General features: G+C 45.7%; 1 protein-coding gene across 9 annotated transcripts in view; it reads left to right on the top strand.

Moving 5' to 3' along the window:
- The first annotated feature begins 161 nt into the window (after positions 1–161).
- Positions 162–17,538, top strand: part of Atxn1 (ataxin 1) — a 381,142-nt gene continuing 363,765 nt past the window's right edge. For 6 of the 9 annotated variants that reach the window (XM_078020573.1, XM_078020575.1, XM_078020567.1 and 3 more), the window contains exons 1-2: positions 162–367; positions 8,333–8,447. The gene's annotated coding sequence lies outside the window, so the exon portion shown is untranslated. Of the gene's footprint in view, positions 368–927; positions 1,563–8,332; positions 8,448–17,538 lie in introns of those variants that run through there. The other 3 variants (XM_078020570.1, XM_078020572.1, XM_078020574.1) reach the window with 3 other exon arrangements.

Genomic DNA, 17,538 nt, shown 5'->3' with positions numbered 1-17,538 from the left:
CATGAAGTCGGATCCTTGAGCTGCGGCGGCGGCAGCCAACTGCTCCATATTTGGCTTCTATTACACATTTACATACTGGAGCGAGCGAGCGAGCGAGCGCGAGAGAGCGCGAGGGAGGGAGGGCGGGCGCAGGGAGGAGGGAGGGGAGGGGAGCGGGAGGAGGGGGAGGAGGAGGAGGAGAGAGCAGAGTATACCGCAGACATCATTTCTACTACAGTGGCGGAGCCGTACAGGACCTGTTTCACTGCAGGGGGATCCAAAACAAGCCCCGTGGAGCAGCCGCCAGAGCGACAGCAGCCGCAAGACATTGTTTCTCTCCCTCTGTCCCCCCTTCCCCACGCAACCCCAGATCTATTTACACTTTACAGTAAGTGGCTATTTTTTTTTCCTCCTCTGATTCTCTCTCTACCCCTCCCCCTCTCCCCTTATTTAGATTAAAATCACCCCCCACCCCGCTCTCCCGAGAGGGGCAAAAGCAACAACCAGCAAACAAACCCCAAATCCCAATCGGCTGCACGGAAAACAGCTGGAAGAGGAGCGAAGGAAACCGACGCGTCGTGGTGTGTGTGTGTGTGTGTGTGTGTGTGTGTGTGTGTGTACATACAACAGTCCCCGGCTCCAGCTTCCCGGGCCGATGCCCCACTCTGGGAGCATGGACGGCCAGCAGGGGGGCTGCCAAGGCCCGGGTGGGCGCCCGTCGGGCGAGGGGGCGCGCCCGGGCGGGGGGCGCGGACAGGAGAGCAGCGGCGGCGCCCCGCTCTGGCGGCTGCCCGTCCGGCCGCGAGCGCGGAGAGCCATGTCCTCCTCCCTCCCGGTGGCGCAGGGGGAGGCGGCGGCGGCGGCCGGGGGTCGCGCTGTCCCCTTCGCGTTCCCCCTCCCCGGTGGGGGCGGTGAGAGCCACTGGGACTCGGGGAGGGCTGGACTTCCCTGCGGGTGGTCACCTGGCCCCGGCGCCCCGGACCGGGGTCTTTGCGCGGAGGCCGGCCTCCCCGGGTTTTCGGCAGCGGAGGGGACTGAGCCGGCAATCCGACCGGGACTTTGCGCTCGGAGATGCCAGGCTTGGGACACAGAGGGGCAGCCGCGCGGGGGAAGGGGTGTGCGGGTGCCCGAGCGCCGCAGGAGGGGCAGTGGCGGCCCTGGCTGCCGCCGCCACCGCCGCCCTGTTGGTGCGGCCGCTTCCTGATCATGTGCAGCCGCCGCCGCCGCCCGGAGCTGGGAGCCCGCGAGCGCCCCAGCCCGGGCCGGCGCCCCCGCCAGCGCCCGAGGCAGGAGCAGAGGAGCCGCGGCAGGCGCTGCCCTCACCGGGAGTGAACGGCTGCGCGGCGACTGGAAGGGTGAATGAAGCCAGGAGGAGGGGAAGGAGGAGGCGGCGGCGGAGGAGGAGGCGCTGCGGGGATTGGGATGCGCCCTGGAGCCCCGCTGCTCCTTCTCTCCGGGCCAGCCGGAGACTCCGCCACTCCCGCGGCGGCCGCCGCCGCCGCCGCCTCCTACGTGGTTCCAGCCGAGCGCGCAGGCCGGTCCCGCACGGGGCAGGGACCCGGGCCGGACGGGCGGAGCGAGAGGTGAGGCGGTGTCTGAGCGCGGCGTGAGTGTGTGAGTGAGTGCGCGTGTGTGTGTGCGCGCGCGCGCGCGCGCGCGCGTGTGTGTGTGTGTGTGTGTGTGTGTGTGTGTGTGTGTATGCGCGCGCGCCGGGGCGGGGGGCGAGGGCCATCACGACGTGGAGGGGTCCCTCGGTGGCCACTTGGACAGTGCAGCGCCTCGATCTCCTCTGTAGCCCCCCCCCCCCGCCCTCAGGCCGCCTTCTTAAACTCCGTGGCTGGTGCTTTCATTTTATTGCAGACCACGTAGGGGGCTGACTGGAAGCATGAAACAATTCAGGTTTTCTAGGGTGGTTGAGCAAGAACCTTAATGGGGGGTGGCAGGAGGGTGGGGATCAAGACTGCCAGAAAACAACAAAACAAAACAGAAAATCAGTTTCTAAGACCGTGGGGTTCGGTTCGATCCCGTGGCTGCTCTGTTTTGTTTTGCTTTCTCGGTATATAATCCTACAGATAAGAGGGTAATATAAATACTTGGGAAGATTGGGAAATTACTGAAGAGTAGTAAGGGCGGAGGGGGAAAAAAAAAGCCAGTCGGAAGCCGGTTATATAATGCGCGATGTGGCTAACAAGAACGGCAAGCTATTTTTATTTTGTTTACCGTATGTTGTGCAGTAGGGACTCCTCCAAACTGGTTCTGTCCCCGAAGAAATTCTTAGCTTCCCTGAGAGATCCACAGGATACAATTAGCAAAATTAGAAGACCCTATTACACCCACAGAATAAAAACTAATGCCTTAGAGTGGCATTCTCCGTTCACATCCTGTCGTGCATGCATGGGAATGTGTGTATGCAAATAAGTTCTCCCTTGGCAATCTAGTAGTCACATCTCAATGACATTTGTGTTTTATAATGCAGTCTGTTCTTAATATTTAAACATCATCGTTATATATTGCACACAGCAGTGGGTAGTTACTTGCTGGTTATTTTTAGGCAGAATGGGTTACTTTTTCAACAGTGTTAGCTAAGTCACTTGTGTTTGGGTTTCTGAAAGGACTTGAAGTTCTTAGAAGATCCTGTTAAACCCACCCTCTGGTTTATTTGAGGGTAAAGGGAATTTTATACCTAAGTTTTTTTTTTTTTTTTTTTTTTGGAATGAAGCTATGCCTGGGGAAGCCAAGGGAGAGGTGGAAGAGAAAAATCCAACACATGAACTCTTGGAAAGGGATTGCACATTACTGCTAATGCAGTGGCATTTAATCTCCTCTGATTGTCCTCTAACTGTGCATGCATCAGTCAATATTTTAGCAGCTCTGCAAATAATTGGGCTTGAATGCCACCTTCCACATAAAGCAGAGGTTGAAGGGCTCCCCTGAACCTCCTGCCTGCTTTTCTCATCATGCAGGTAGGTGTCAGTGGTGTAGGTTTTCCCTGCACTTACTCCAGCCCTGATCACTCATGTAATTAGATCAGGCTGCCATGGCAACAGACAGTGCTCCTGGTCCATTCAGGTGGGTTTGCCTGAACTACTCCAAGTGTTTTATGCACAGCATTTATACTGCCCAAGCCAGATGAGAGACTTCACCATTTCCATTGCATCTTCTTTCAGTCATTCCGACGGCAGACACTGAATGAGGCTTCTACTCAACTTTTATAAAAGATACCAACAAGCTGTTCTTACTGGGTACAGTATGTAAATGCATCTCCCCAGACAGTGAAAGGAGCTTGACAATCCTGCTGGTGTTTATTGTGAACAGATCAACAAGTATTTGGTACTTGTTAGAAACCTTTCAGAGCTTACTAAAGCAACATTTCTTTTGCAGTCTAGTGCCTTGGGCCTTGCAGGCCCTTAACCCTTTCAAGTGTGAAGAATACCCATCCTTTGGAACCCAGAGGCCTATAGTGCTGGCTGGCTTTCTAAAGGTTTTATTTGGGGGATGTAACTTATTTGGAATAAGTATATCCCTCTTGTTACTGCTTAAAATTTTATAGCCATTATTTAAAAAGTGGTACTGACAGTAAGCAGGCAGGCTGAGTGTATTCATTCTTCCTTTGGATTTGTTGGCTGTGAACCTTAATAGTAATTTAAAAATAATTATTTTCTCAGTTGAGAGAAAGACAATAGAAGCCTACAGCCGGTTGACTGATAATGTGTGGTGCTTTTACACATAAACAACTTGCACTCTATTTTTGGATATAATTTAATGAGCAGAATTCTGGTCTTTGCATTAGGTCACCCCCTTTTAAAGACTGCTAAACCAAGGAAAATAATAATATGGAAAAAAAAAAGAAAAGTGGCATTAGTTGTTGAAGCTCTGTGCTGTTCAGGCAGCCCAAATAAGGAGGGATATTTTAATAACCGTAATATTTGAAAGAAACAATAATTGAGAATAATAGTGTGATGATTTAGTGGTGACCCTGCTAGTCCATTTACAGTTTTATGGCTGCCTAGCTAAAGTGGTAAATCATACCCTCCTGCCCTTCTCCCAGAACTGAGAGCTACTCAACTCTCCTCACAGGGGGTTTATGAGTTTCTACCGGTTAGTGAGTTTACGTGGTTGGTAAATTCACTATGACTCGTGAGATGAAGCTCTGCTGTGGTTAAAATGAGCTATTATTTCTGGGAGGTAAATACGGGAGAAGTGAGGATATAAAATAAGGCACAGTTTAAGTGTTACACAATGCCTTAGAGGTCCTGGATTCTATTTCGCAGCATGCAGAAAATTGCTCTACTTGCCATAAAACGTGTACTTGTCGTTTTTCAGTACACAAACAAATTCATGCTAAAAAATATGAGAAATGTTTGCTTTCGATTGAGAACTGGGTAAGACCGTATTTTTCTCTCTAGATTTCGTTTTAAAGGGGTTTGGTAAACAGAAGTACCAGTTTTTTAGAAATGTTATCACTAGGCTTCAGGCCTCTAAATTGCCTTTTAGAGAAAGATTAAAGAAAATCTCTTTAGCTCGTAGGTTATATGTCAAATGTCTGAGGATAGCCATAAGTTTCAACATACCTTAAGTTGTCTGGGAGTCCTGGGAAAGGCCAGCTTTAAGAGATTATTAAAAAATTAGTAAACATTTCTATGGCTCCTGTTTCTGTTGTCATTATAAAGTTCAAGGACTCACATTCTTTCTGAGTAATGTGGTGCCTTTCTTTCTTTCTTTCTTTTTTTTTTTTTTTCCATTCTGAAATGTCAAGTGGATTTTGCTTCTGCACATACCTTGAATGACAGTTTCTGATGACTAACACATTGTTAACACCCGGCTCACTTTGTTTCCCATTAGAAGTTAGTCAATAACTGTGTTTTACTAAAACCCTGAGACTCATGGAAGTAGGTGAATGCAGGAGTGGTTGTGAATTCCTTAAGCCATAGTTATCTGAAAGAAAATGTAGTTTAGGCTCTGAAAAGCTTAACTGTCTGCTGAGGTAAAGCGACACAGTGCAGCAAGACAGACTATCTTTTTTAGGGAAAGAGAGGTTATTTGATGCGCATTGCTTTACATTTTCAAAGTAATGTAATAGTTTGGCTTCTGTGAAACATTTAGATCAGTGTAGCTAAAATACTTTGAAGTATGACCAGAATGAAGATTTCATTCTGGTCATACTTCCAAGGTAAGTCAGAATCAGTCCCTCCTTATTTTAAAAAATGCATTGAAAACAGTAAGTTGTAGAAATGCCAAGAGAAGTAGTGATTTCTGTTCTGGGGCTTACATGTCACACTTCTTTTGTTTTTAAGATATGACTCTTCGAGTCATCAAGGACCCTGTTCACATTTTAGTTTCATTTAATTTAGTTTAATGGAATAAATTTATTCTTGAATTTTCTTTAAAAAGCTATAATATAATTATGAATATATAGGGTGCTAGTTTTATAATTTTTTAAAATGTTGGCTGAAAGCTGTAATTGGATTGAGGTTTTTAAAAATATCAATGCTTAAAATTTACAGAAGGAAAAGAATATCGTGTAAGGTAAACCATATGTTTTTGTAGAAACTTTTAATTTTTTTTTCCTTCTTTGATAATTCTATTCATATTATATAATTCTATTTGGTCTTTATCAGTTAGCAATATATTTAATAATCCTCATTAATCTGAATCTTTCAGACTGATGTACTGTAAATATTTATACTGCATATTACCACTACCCCACAAGTACTAAAACATGTTTCAAACGATTACAAACAAAAAAGCAACGAGCATTATATTTTATTGGATATATTTGATGTTAACAGAAATGTTTCATTGATTTTTCTATCACTTTTAATGCATCCCATTTGTGAAGTAATAAAAACATCGCTAATTGCCATAATATAAGCAAAAATTGAATCCTACCTAAAAACTCCTCTTCAGAATACTCATTGTAGTGTAATCAGAGTTTGTGACTGCACAGGGCAGGGATCCCCCTGACTGGGTGTAAGCTGAGATGAACTCCTTTGTCAAAGGTGCTGATTATGGAGGGAGTTAGGAAGCAGAAATTTTGAGTGACAATTTCCATAGCCTCTAAACCTCTAAGCTCCTATGCTTCTGACCTTCAAAGAGAATGTGCATTTCTGACACTGTGTAAAACAAAGTTACCTTTATTGTGCCCTTAGCTTGGGCCCTGTCTCCCACATTCTCCCTGGTCTGTATAGCCCACCCTGTCTGTATTATTGGGGCCACCTTTCTTGGTCATCTTCCACTATGAATAGTGTTGTATTTTGTGCTCCACTGTGCTTTTGCAATAGTAAATATTCCACTTTTATTTCATATCATCATATAAAACATCCTCTCGGTTACTGTTTCTTGTATACTGGTTGGTGTGATCTGGCAACAAATTCACCCTGTGTTTATTCCTGTTTCTTCCCTGTGACGGACTATAACAAGTTACATCAGCTCTCTGTGTTACCCCAACTCCTGTAGCAACACAGATCCTTTTGAAATAAGCAGGTGGACCAATGTGCGAGTAAATTAATATTTTACGGCATTTGCATCACATTTGACTGTTCTCTGCATTTCAGCAGAATGGGAGGGGACTGTAATTTGGACTCTATAAAATCTTATCTGCCAGGTGATAGGTAAATAGAATTGTGTGCACACACGTCGATAGATGAGCAAACATTCTCTCCCAACTGTGAGCTCACCCAGCATTCCCCACTCCCTGCAAATCCACGGCACCTACAGCTTGTTGCAAAATGATTACCAAAGTCTTTTGAAGCACGTTTTAGATGTTACCAGGTAAAATCAAGACTTCCCTCTCTGCTTTCAGGAAGCACTAAGATTCAAGAGAGTTTTGTGAACTTCTGTTTGACTTCGCCACTGTTTGTAATTCCACAGGCTTCTTGGTGGAGGGACAGTGGCTTCCAAGGATTTAAAGGACACTAGAGTCGACATCAACTTTTCCTCCTTCTTTATACACAGATTTCACATGGTGAAGCCACAGGCTACAAAAGTTCTTTTGCATGGCAGTCCAAGGCATACAATAGATGCTTAAATAAATGCTTGGTGAATGGATTAGTTAGAAGGAAGAATACCTTGGCTACTATTCATTGCTTTGAAAAGTGTTGGAAAGAAATAGAAGTTATTTTCCTTTCCAGCTGGGCTGTGCTCTTAAAAATAGCGAGTGTGTATGGATGAAAATAATCATGACTACTGAGATGTGTTGCCATGTACCCAAGGATAATTGGCTCACTTACCTGTTTACAGATTATTCACATTAGAGATCAAATTCATAGCTCCAGAATAGTTTCTTTCTGACACCCAGTGTAATTCTGGGCCTTCTCCTTCCTACTGTTCCCTGGCGTGAGCTTAGGAAACCCAAACTAAATTTAAAATCAGCCTAAACAAATGTGCGGATCAGCTCCAGCAATCAAAGACTGTAAATCAGCTCAGGGTTTCCTAGTTTGGGGATTATTTTATCAAGCTGGGCTACCGGTTCTTTGTCTCTAATGTGGATAATTGGGTATAACCAGTGTTTAAAAATATAATTTTAATGGGTAGGGATAAATTTTAAGTTAGTAGATCAAGCCCTCAACTTCTTCCATTCTTACACATAGGTCTTTACTTCCCCAAAACCACTACAGGCACCAAGCTCCCTGAGGGGAAGGTATATGGAGCATCCGTTTCTTCTCTCATCCATACATTCACACCCTTCACTCTTGCATCACACAGTGGGTAATTTTTACCTGACCGTGTGTGAGGCATGTGGCAAAGTGAAAATGACATAGACATACATTCAGTCATTAAGTGATTTGGGGTGGAAAGTCTAGTGAGAACGTGTGCACATGTTAAAATGCTCTTCTGCATCTTCTACTTTTCTGTAACCCACTGGACTCATATGCTACCAGCTAAGTTCTTCCATGATCCTTCCTCAAGTTGCCTGTTGACAGATAATATATGCCACATTAAAATTAGGCTTTGGCTTCATTACTATTTAGTCCATTTTCATTTCCACCTGATAGTCCTCGTGGGTATCAGCATGTGTTTATCAGATGTTTGTCTAGAATCGTTAAAGAAAACAGTGACAGTGGCCGGCTCAACTGGGGAGACCATGCTTCTAATTCGACTGAAGGGGTGACCTTTCTGTGTATTGGCTTCATTCTGAGCCTTGGGGAATGAAACCAGATCTGCTTTTTGAGCCGGCTGGTGTCTGTGTAATGGTCGTAAAACAAATTGCAAAATCTGATGTTCTTAAACTTCATATTTCAGTGCTTAGGCCCCTAAAATGGACTTCTTTTTTTTTTAAAAAAAGCAGTTTATTCTGTTTTTTTTTTTTTTTTCATTTTGGATCTTCTCTCCTGTGCTTCCTGGACCCTTGCAGGAGCATCGTGCACCGAGTCACCAGGGTGGTCCATTCAAGCTGCAGATCCGTTTGTCCTCCTTACACAGCAATCTCGTCCCCCACTGCCACCACAGGGAAGTACATCGCATGTCAGGTGAGAGTTGTTTTCCATCGGAGGGTAGACTGTTGAATGTCATTTTCTTTGCAACCTATACCGTGTGGGAAATTGAGAAATTGCTCTGATTTTTTTTTTTGATATATATATACATTTGGATTAAGGCTTCTGTTTGGTTTAAATTATTTGGTTCCTGAAGAAGTCTGTATTTGACTTTGTGACAATAGATCGCTGCCTTTTGGGACTTGAGCCTGACCATTTTAATTGTCACTTTTCCTGAAGACAATTAAAAATGTTATGCTATCCGATATCTTCGGTGTCAGTTTTCACACTTTAGGTTTTGGTTGTATTAGAATCCGGATGTAGGGGAAACCAGAACTGGTTGCTTGATCATTGGCAACTAGTATTTTTTTGCATCTTGAATTTCTTTGTGATTGTTTGGATTTTACAACTTCCTGATTTCCTCACATACAGTAAATTCTTTTGGCCTGGAGGTTCATGCAGCACAGAGTGTTATGTGAGGGCTGATGACTCATGGTTCTCGTGAAGGAGAAAACTAGAGGGTATGGCCATGAATGAAATCCAGAGCTAGCTGGGACATGGGGTAACAGGAGATGGCCAACAGAGGTGTACGCAACCCAGAGAGATTGTGAAATAGAAAATAGGAGATCAATTTCTATTTGCCTTGGGAGCAGTCCTGTTGGAATCTGTGGAAATAGGCTAGATCAGAGGTTCCCAAGCCTGGGTAGGCAGCAGAATCACCTAGGGAGAAGTTGCGGCTCCACCCTGGAACTCCTGAGTCAAAATGTTCCCTGCTGGTTCCCTGAACTCATTACTCTTCCAGGTGTTGATGCTGCACGGGTTTGGGAACGGTCGGTTTCCTTAGTTGGTGAGAAGCACTGTCTACTTTTACCAAACCTCACATTTGCCCAGAGGTGGGTATTTGCTCTTCGAGAACGTTCATTTTGAGAACGATTCACCCCATTTCTCCTTCTCTACTCTTAAAATCAGTTAAGTTACTTATGAATTCCATGGCCTCTCAGAGCCAAGAACTCTGGAAATAGCCCATCTGGGCTTAAAATTGGGAGGCCTTGCTCTGACCTCGTCCAGCCCTGCATCCTTCCCATACCTCAGTTTCCTTGTGAGTAAGATGCAGACAGCACACAGGGCTGCCAGGAGGATGGAGGAAATGATGGATGTACTGTGGGTGGAGTGGTGCTGGGCCAGTGGCTCGGGACTGTTAACATCAGCCTCCACTGTGAGCAGGTAACTTGTCTCTGGGCAGGGTGCTTATACTGGGCTTGTTTTTTCAGACCATACATGACTAGGAACAGGTAAATATACCTAGACCTTGGTCTTTGGACCAACCCTGTCGACATTTGCAACTCTGCAAAGCCAGTGTGCCTTCTATTTTTTTTTTTTTCTAAATTGTAAATTCTGGATTTCACCACTCCCTTACTGTGGTAGGATGTATATGCATGTTTTTGCTTTTTTTTTAAATTACGATTTTTTTTTTTTGTTGTTGATAAGATGAACTGATGAATTGTGGGCATACACGGTCATTTGTGGTCTGAGTGAAAACAAAGCCCTGAGTAACTATGTCACTAAGCCTCAAAAAGGGGAGCTGGCAGAGTCCTCTGGGGGACAAGATGGAGGAGAGAGGGAGCTGTCACCGACATTGTATTCTTGTGAATTATGGAACTAGGTTTATTACATTTTATGGGCTGTGGATTAGAGAGGTGCTCTTTAAATGGAAAGAGAATAATGTAGAGTAACTGCAGGGATAAGCTTCTTAAGGGCTACAGGTGTCAGCTAATGGGAAGGGTGGGTGCCTTCCTGTTGATTTCCTGCTCAGTGGTGTCCCCATTTAGCAGTTAGATGCCAGGAGGAAAATCCTCACATTGCAGTTTTGGGGGAATCTGGCTCCGTTGCATATAGGGTGAATACATATGCAATGATTTTTTTTAACCTGTGGTATTTATATAAAGAGAGTCGTTGGTCATAAAAAAGTATCTCAAGAATTTTATTGTGAAGAAACCAGCAAGAATTCCTACCTTTGGGTCACGTGCAGCTCTTGGAGAAGAGGCTCACGTGTTTCTAGTCTATTAAGCAAGTCCGTCTTATGAATACTCATATTGTATTGCTGACAAAATAGTGCAAAGTCACCTTGAATTTTTAGCAGCTGACATTTTCTGTGATTGCATTTAAAGGAAGCTTATACGCATTATCTAAACATTTGGCATAAATAATGGCCTCATTACAGTCCTCGTGACAGATGACTAAATGTGGGCAGGGGAACGGTATCATTCATGTTGTACTCAGTTATGTTCATTAAGTTTTTTTCTTTTTTTAAATGAAAGCCTGGATTACAATTATTTCTGGTTCTAGTCATTTTATAAATATGATACAGCTATAGCAAGTTATGACCTAACTAGTTCACAGTTACTATCTATGTAAAGAAATGATTCATTCATTTATTCATATTGTGTGTGTGTGTGTGTTTTAAAAGACTTCACGGTGCTGTAGAAATGGAAATGAGTAAGAGCTGCCGGAAGCAGGTTATCATCTTCATGGCCAGGCAGGGAAAGAGGGAATGTTCTGAAATAACGAACACAAGGCAGAAGTGGGTGGGTTGCACTTTCTGGGGACGTCTAAAAGGGGAGGAATTCAGAAGAGGGACCAGGGAGGGCTGCAGAAGAGGGTCACTGGAGCTGATCTCTGGGGGCTGGATTGCATTGGTGTGGGAGGTGATGGATGGAGCCCAAGGACAGCCAGCAAGTCACCGGCAAGTGCTCAGTATGTTACTGACCAGGCCACCCTGGTGGAAACACAGGTGCTGGCCTATATCTGAGTTTCTGGAGCCAGGCAGACAGTAGGGAGGGTGGGAATAAAATGGTTGCAGTCAATTTGGAGGAGTCATTGGAATAAAAGTGATGATGGAGATTGGGCTTTGAGTTCCTGTGTCTGGCAAAGAGCTGGACCCAGGTGGGAGAGGACTGCATTTCAGGGCTGACAGACGGTGACCTGGGATGCGTGGAGGGAAGGGTGGCTGGGACGCTGGAGGGCACGGCCCACCTGAGCCTCCTCTTCAGGACCTGGGGTAGAGGGTGAGGTGGAGGAGCCCGGATGCTGGGTGGGTGCATCGTGGGGATTCCCTCCCTCCCCCCAAAGCTTGGGCACCTTGGAAACCAAGAGCTGAACTGCCACTCAATGAAATCTCAGCAAGACCTTTATTCCTGTAAGACCTTCAAAAACACAGGAACTGGAAGTGATTTCAGCCGCGTCTAAGAGGCGAGTGTGTGAAGATGTGCGCAGCTTTTGAAATTCAGCACATGCGGGAGTTTTCATTTAAACAAATGATTCTTCTATTTCCCCCTAAACAGTTTCATGAAGAAGATTTTCAGTGGTGCCCTGTACGTAGAGACAACAGTCCCAGGGTTTCCTTTGATCTTCTGCACCGTGGGTTCACTCATCTCCTGTGATGTGCGTAAATGGCATTGTGCTGTAGACAGCTTGACTCCGTAGCAATTGTTCGTTTGTGGCAATTCGTTTACAGTACTTTGATAAATCCCATTAATATGGGTGTGTTTTGGAACGTTAGAGGACTTACCAGAGGCTTTCTGCAGACTTTAAAATATATATATACACACACACATATGTATAAAGAGGGGAGGGAGGAAGAGACACCAAACTTCTAGACATGGCTCTTTGAACAGTTTGGCTTTTAATTTATACTTTGTAGAAGGTAAGGAAATACAGAATGGGTGGGCCTTAGTTCCGGGGAGAAAGCTAGTCTAAGGTTTCATGGCTCCTAGGGGAGGGAAGGCTGGAAGGATCTGGTTCCATGGGTGCTAGGGAGCAGTCTGTGTTCCTGTAGTTAGGGCCAACTTGAGGGTTAGCTAAGATTTTTTTTGGCCTCGGTTATTAAGGTGGGTTTCTGTACTACCTGCTGATGCTTAGAGTCAAGGCAGTGATTTACCTTTCTTCAGAGAGGAGGATTAGGAGAAAGAGAATGCAGAGATGATCAGTTGTTCACGATTATTACTCTGAATAGTCACCCACGGAATCATCACTGCAGCCCTTTCTTATGGGCACTCTGGTAATCCTCATTTCACAGATGAGAAAACTAGCACAGAGAGGGTGAGTCACTTGCCCATGTTGGCCCAGGAGTTAAGTCATTATGGTCATGCTCGGATCCCAGTTTCCCTCTTGATTTTGGCTATCGATTATCTCCCAAGCTCTGAGCCTGTCTATAAGAAGCTTACAGGCAGATACACAAGGCAGGGCATGCCAGGAGTAAGATTTAGAGAAGCGTAACCCAGGTCTAGTGTGCTCTCAGAGGTCAGGTTCGGGGAAGGGTTCCTGGGCCAGGAGCTTCCCACTTCTAGGCCTGCCTGCCTGTCCACCCAGAGTCACCCAGGGGCTTTCGGATACAGGCTGTCATGTAGAGTCTCCTCCATTTCTTTCCCTCTTCCTCATTCCTCCCTGAGATTCCTACGCACTTTCAGTAATTATTAATTGGAGAAAACGATGACACAGGCAATATGCTTATCTGTTTCAGAGGATTGGCTTAAGTTGGCTCCAGATGTTGCTTGGCATCCAGAGTCCCAGGGAGACGATGAACTTTTGACTTTTCAAAGAGCTTCTCTGGGTCACCGCTCAGCGCGCAAGACTTGGCAGACAGGAACTCTTTCTCTCTCCGGTGTGCTGTGCTGTGCTGGGTGGTGGTGTGGCCCTCACTGTGCAGTGGAGGGAGCTCAGGCTGCAGTGGGGTGGCCGTGGGAAGCACAGATCGTCCATCGCCCCTGCCTGCCTCTCCCAGTGCCTCATTTTCTCCCCTTCCCTGGACCAGTGAAGGGATCTTAGCCAGCTCATGTCCAGTCCGGAGGAAGAAAGGTCACGTTCCTCAGCCAGCACAGGGAACCCCGGATTGACTTTCTGATGTCAATTTCGCTGTTGTTGTTGCTTTTCGGGTTTTTTCTTTTTTTTCTTCTTTTTTTTTGTATTTACCTGCAGAGCCTCTCCCTTCACAGACACTGGGAATGGAAGAGGCCTTGAGATTCGCTCCCGTGCGCTTGCCTGGCAGCTCCAGTCGACATCACAGCTGTAATCATATGTGATGAATTTTTATTTACAGATTAGTAGACTCTGACTCTGACATATGACTAGCCGGGAAGCTCCTCCCTACAACAGTTGTGTGTCATCTGCTTCAGAGAACTAATTGCTTGGCAATTCCCCCTTGGTAATTCCCTCTTTATTTTCTGATGAGTTACTTAACAGTGATGGGCTTGTTGAGCCGAGGATGGAGTTTACCGTGGGCTCCTGAAACACCACCGTCGGCCTGGAATTCTGTTGTGCTTTCCTGAAGAAACACTGGGACCATTATGTGGCCTGTTCATATTTCACTCAGTCCTGGGTTCCACACAGAGCCGTGTACAGTCTTCCAAGGGGAATCAAAAGCAGGCCTCTTTCCAGACATGTACCCCCGTGCATTGGAAAATTATTAAAAAGGAATTTAATCTTTCTAGAATGTTCAGTGCTCTTTTAAAAATATGATTCGAAATGGAGTAGCTCTCGACTCTGCTGCCGAGAGAGTGCGCTTGAGAAGAAAGCAGTTGACTGACAGTTTACAGCCCAGGTGACTTGGGCTGCCCACTCTGACCTTGCTGAGCCTCAGTTTCCCATCTGCAGAAAATACGGAGGAGGTTGCAAGAAAGAATCTCTCGGGCTCCTTCTGCCTGTGACATTTTACAGTTCCTTGAATAGATTTTTATTGTGATTTTTCCTCTCCGCTCCCCCAAGACCTTGGCTTCTGTCAAACATCTTTTGCTCTTGTTTGACTTTGTGAGGTTTTGTAGTTAATTAGACTTTATACTTTAGCTCTTATTGTGTCATTATTTAGAGAGTAAGTCGTAAGTGGTGCCTAAAATCATTTATCAGCCCATCTCTATTAGTTTCCTACCTAAATACTTCCTCTGCCTCTTCTTGCTCTTCTCTCTGCCCTGCCCCAAACAACAGCTATTTTTGGAGGTGGAATGCGTCGTAACTGGAAAGAATCTTTCAGCTAATTGTGGAATTATTTTTTTGCAAGAGCAGTGCAGAAGCTCAGCTCTTCCATGCAGTGGTATCAAGGGCCATATTCTGCTTTTAATTTGTAAGTAGAAATCCTTTCGATGTCATTTGGTTTTACCTGCAGGTGCAGGTTTTCGTCTCTGGGTAATACCTTTTCTCTTCTGCATCAACTTTTCCAATTAGTGTGTGCAGTGTTATCTGTCTTTTTGGTTAATTTATAAGCAGCTTTACTGATGCCTCTTGATTCATTGTAATTATTAATCGTTTCTTCAGGCAGCTAGTGCAAACAGAAGAGGTGACATTTGAGAGTTCTTTTGTCTTGTGTTGTTTGGTCGTCTTACTTTGTTTTCATAGGTAGAGAAGGGGCATAGGTGGTATTTAATGGTGAGGAAAAGTGAAGGGCTTGAAGTCAGAGGGGACTGGGGCTTGAAATCCAGCTCTGGCTCCTTAGCTGTGTGGCCTTGGTCATGTTTCTGGAATCTGTGGTCCTCAGTTTCCTCATCTGTTAAAGGAGGGTGATGACACCTGTCTTGCAGGATGGTTGGAATGATGACATGTGTGCTCAGTGTGGGTGTCGCAGAGGGTGGGACCTCTCTAACAATGAAAACAAGTGCACTTACAGGATGGAAGGAGAAGCCACAGCATTTGAGGGCTGGGAGGAAACCCAGCAAAAACAAAGGATGGAGCCCTGTTGGTAGCATGAGAGTAGCTGGTCATGGTGGCAGGGTTTGGATCCCAAATACACCTTTAAGCCTTGGAAAGGATCAGGATATGACAGCCTCTGCAAAGTCCATCTACTTCACAGAAAAGGGTGCTTGCCACCCCGGGATTGAGAGAACTACTAATGTCTAACATTTATTCCCCAAACTTTATAATGACCAAGGGAAGCCAACCAGAACGAAAGTTCCCTTTGAGTCTTCCGATCCATAAGTCTTGCTCACTTTACTTGGTTGTCCTATAGTTCTTGACAATTTGAAACGTATCTTTTTTTTTTCTTTTATCTTTCAGTTTTGCTTTTTTCCCACTTCCCATAAACGTTTTCATTTGCCACCTAAACTAATATGTTTGACATTCAAAGGATCTCTTCAAAGATTCTATCAAGTTGTTCTGTCTTCAGTTCCACATTGTTTTGGCATTTGATTTACTGCTTACTGTTCCAAGGCTGTGGGTGGGTTCGCCCAGGTGTTATGTAGGGTGAGCTGACTGCAGAATGCTGTATTCCTGAGTTAGAGGAGTTTGCTCTGAATTGCTTTCTAAAAGGCCTCTACCAATTTACATTGTTACTAATGATATAGAAACGTGTCTTGCTTCAACCTGATTAATTGTAGGATTTATCTCTTTTTTTTTTTTTTTGGTGGCTAATTTAATATGCTCCTTGGTTTTGAGATTTGCATTCCTTTGATCCCTTTCAGAGATAGAACATTTGCATCTCTGTTTATTTACTAATTGTCCTCTTCACAATTAGCAAATGAGAGTCTTGATGTTTTCTAATCTATGTATATTGAACTCTTTATGTGTTCTAGATATTAATCTTTTTGTAAAGTTGTATTTGCTGCTGCTATTTTTGTGGTCTGTTTTTTTTTTTTTTTCTTTTTTAAGTTTCAATAAAACTTTTTGTTGGATGAAAGTTCAGGTTTTTAGGTGAGGGATCTCTCTTCTCTTGAGATTGTGTGCTGGGCCACCCTGGAAGGAAGGAGTAGAAGGACCATCTCCAGGTTCTTTACCAGGTTGGCTTTGCTGAGAGCAGATCTCCTGTCCTCTATCTTCAAGGGCCCCTTTTCCTTCTCCTCCCACCTGCTCTTCACTCTTTGACCCTTACCCCCGTGAGCCAGCTCCCTGGCTGTCCATCTCCTCTGTCCAGCGCTGGGGTTCTCTGCCCTCCACTGCGGGTCCCTGTATCCCAGGGAGTCCTGCCCAGGGAACGGGGTTTGGCAGCCTCCTGCCCCTGGGAGAAGTCTGCCATGTTGGGCGCGAATTTCAAAGCCTTGGTGTCAGCCTTCACTCCAGGACCCTGGGCGGGAGGCTTCACTTCTTCACACAGTCCCGCTCCCCACAGGGGGGCCCTGCGCAGGGACAAGCTGCTTGGCTTTGGTTTCCACCCATGTTGGGTCACAGAGGGTGCTGCAGGGTGATACAACCCCACTCCTCACCCTGGCGCAGCTCATCCCTGGAGAGCGCTCTTGGGCAGGAGGTTGGGAGCCCTTTCCTGGGCATCAAGTTTAGGGGAAGCCTGGCTTCAAAGTCTCAACCTGGGCTCGTGGCTGAGCCAGGCAGGGTGGCTTGGCATGTGCCGTACCTGCCTCCTCCACGGTCTCTCTGTAGGTACCCCGTCCTGGTTCAACCCAGTCCCCTCTCTGAAGCCAGAATGAACATTTCTGAATATCAGAAATATGTTTCCACCTGGGTCCTCCCTACTTCCTGCCCTGGTGTTTTATGGCCCAGTCCTTAACCTGGCTCCCTGTTTGGGGGGACTTTGCTATTGCTCCGGCCCTGTCATGTGCATTGCCCTATATCCACTCCATCTCTGTCCTTATTTCCTCTGTGAAGTGCCGTATTCTCTTGTGTCCCAGCTTTTAGATGTGCCATGTCCCCTTCCTCTCCCTGCTTCTTAAGTCTCAGCTTAGAGTCCCCTCCTTGGGCTCCATTACTTGCAGCCAGTTCCAGACTCCCATGGTCCCCATTGTCCCCTTCCGTAACTTCTTTATGAAGCCTTTGCCCAGCTCAGTGATAGGAGGGTCTCTTCCCTGTTGCTGCTCTTCTCAGCGTTTGGCATACAGTCACACTGCAATAAATATGGGCATTTCCCTTGCATGCAGAATTTCGGCTTACAGATTCGGTGGGAACCCCTGTAATGACTTATGACTTATGCAGTTGTGGCCTGGGATCCCTGTGGGGTCTAGTGGACCACCATGGAGGAATGAGAAATGACATGCTTGTTGGAGAGGCTTCATGCACCATGACAGTGTGTGATAAAAGTGATGGAAATGTTGAAAAAGCTGTGCTCAGGTAAAGAGAGGCCCAGGGATGAATTTTGTGGAACAAAAGCTCTCTGCAATGG

The sequence above is a fragment of the Ictidomys tridecemlineatus genome, chromosome 8, assembly GCF_052094955.1.
Source record: "Ictidomys tridecemlineatus isolate mIctTri1 chromosome 8, mIctTri1.hap1, whole genome shotgun sequence".
Classification (NCBI taxonomy): Eukaryota; Metazoa; Chordata; class Mammalia; order Rodentia; family Sciuridae; genus Ictidomys; species Ictidomys tridecemlineatus.
Note: the sequence above shows the minus strand (reverse complement) of the source record. Positions and strands in the feature narration are given on the sequence as shown.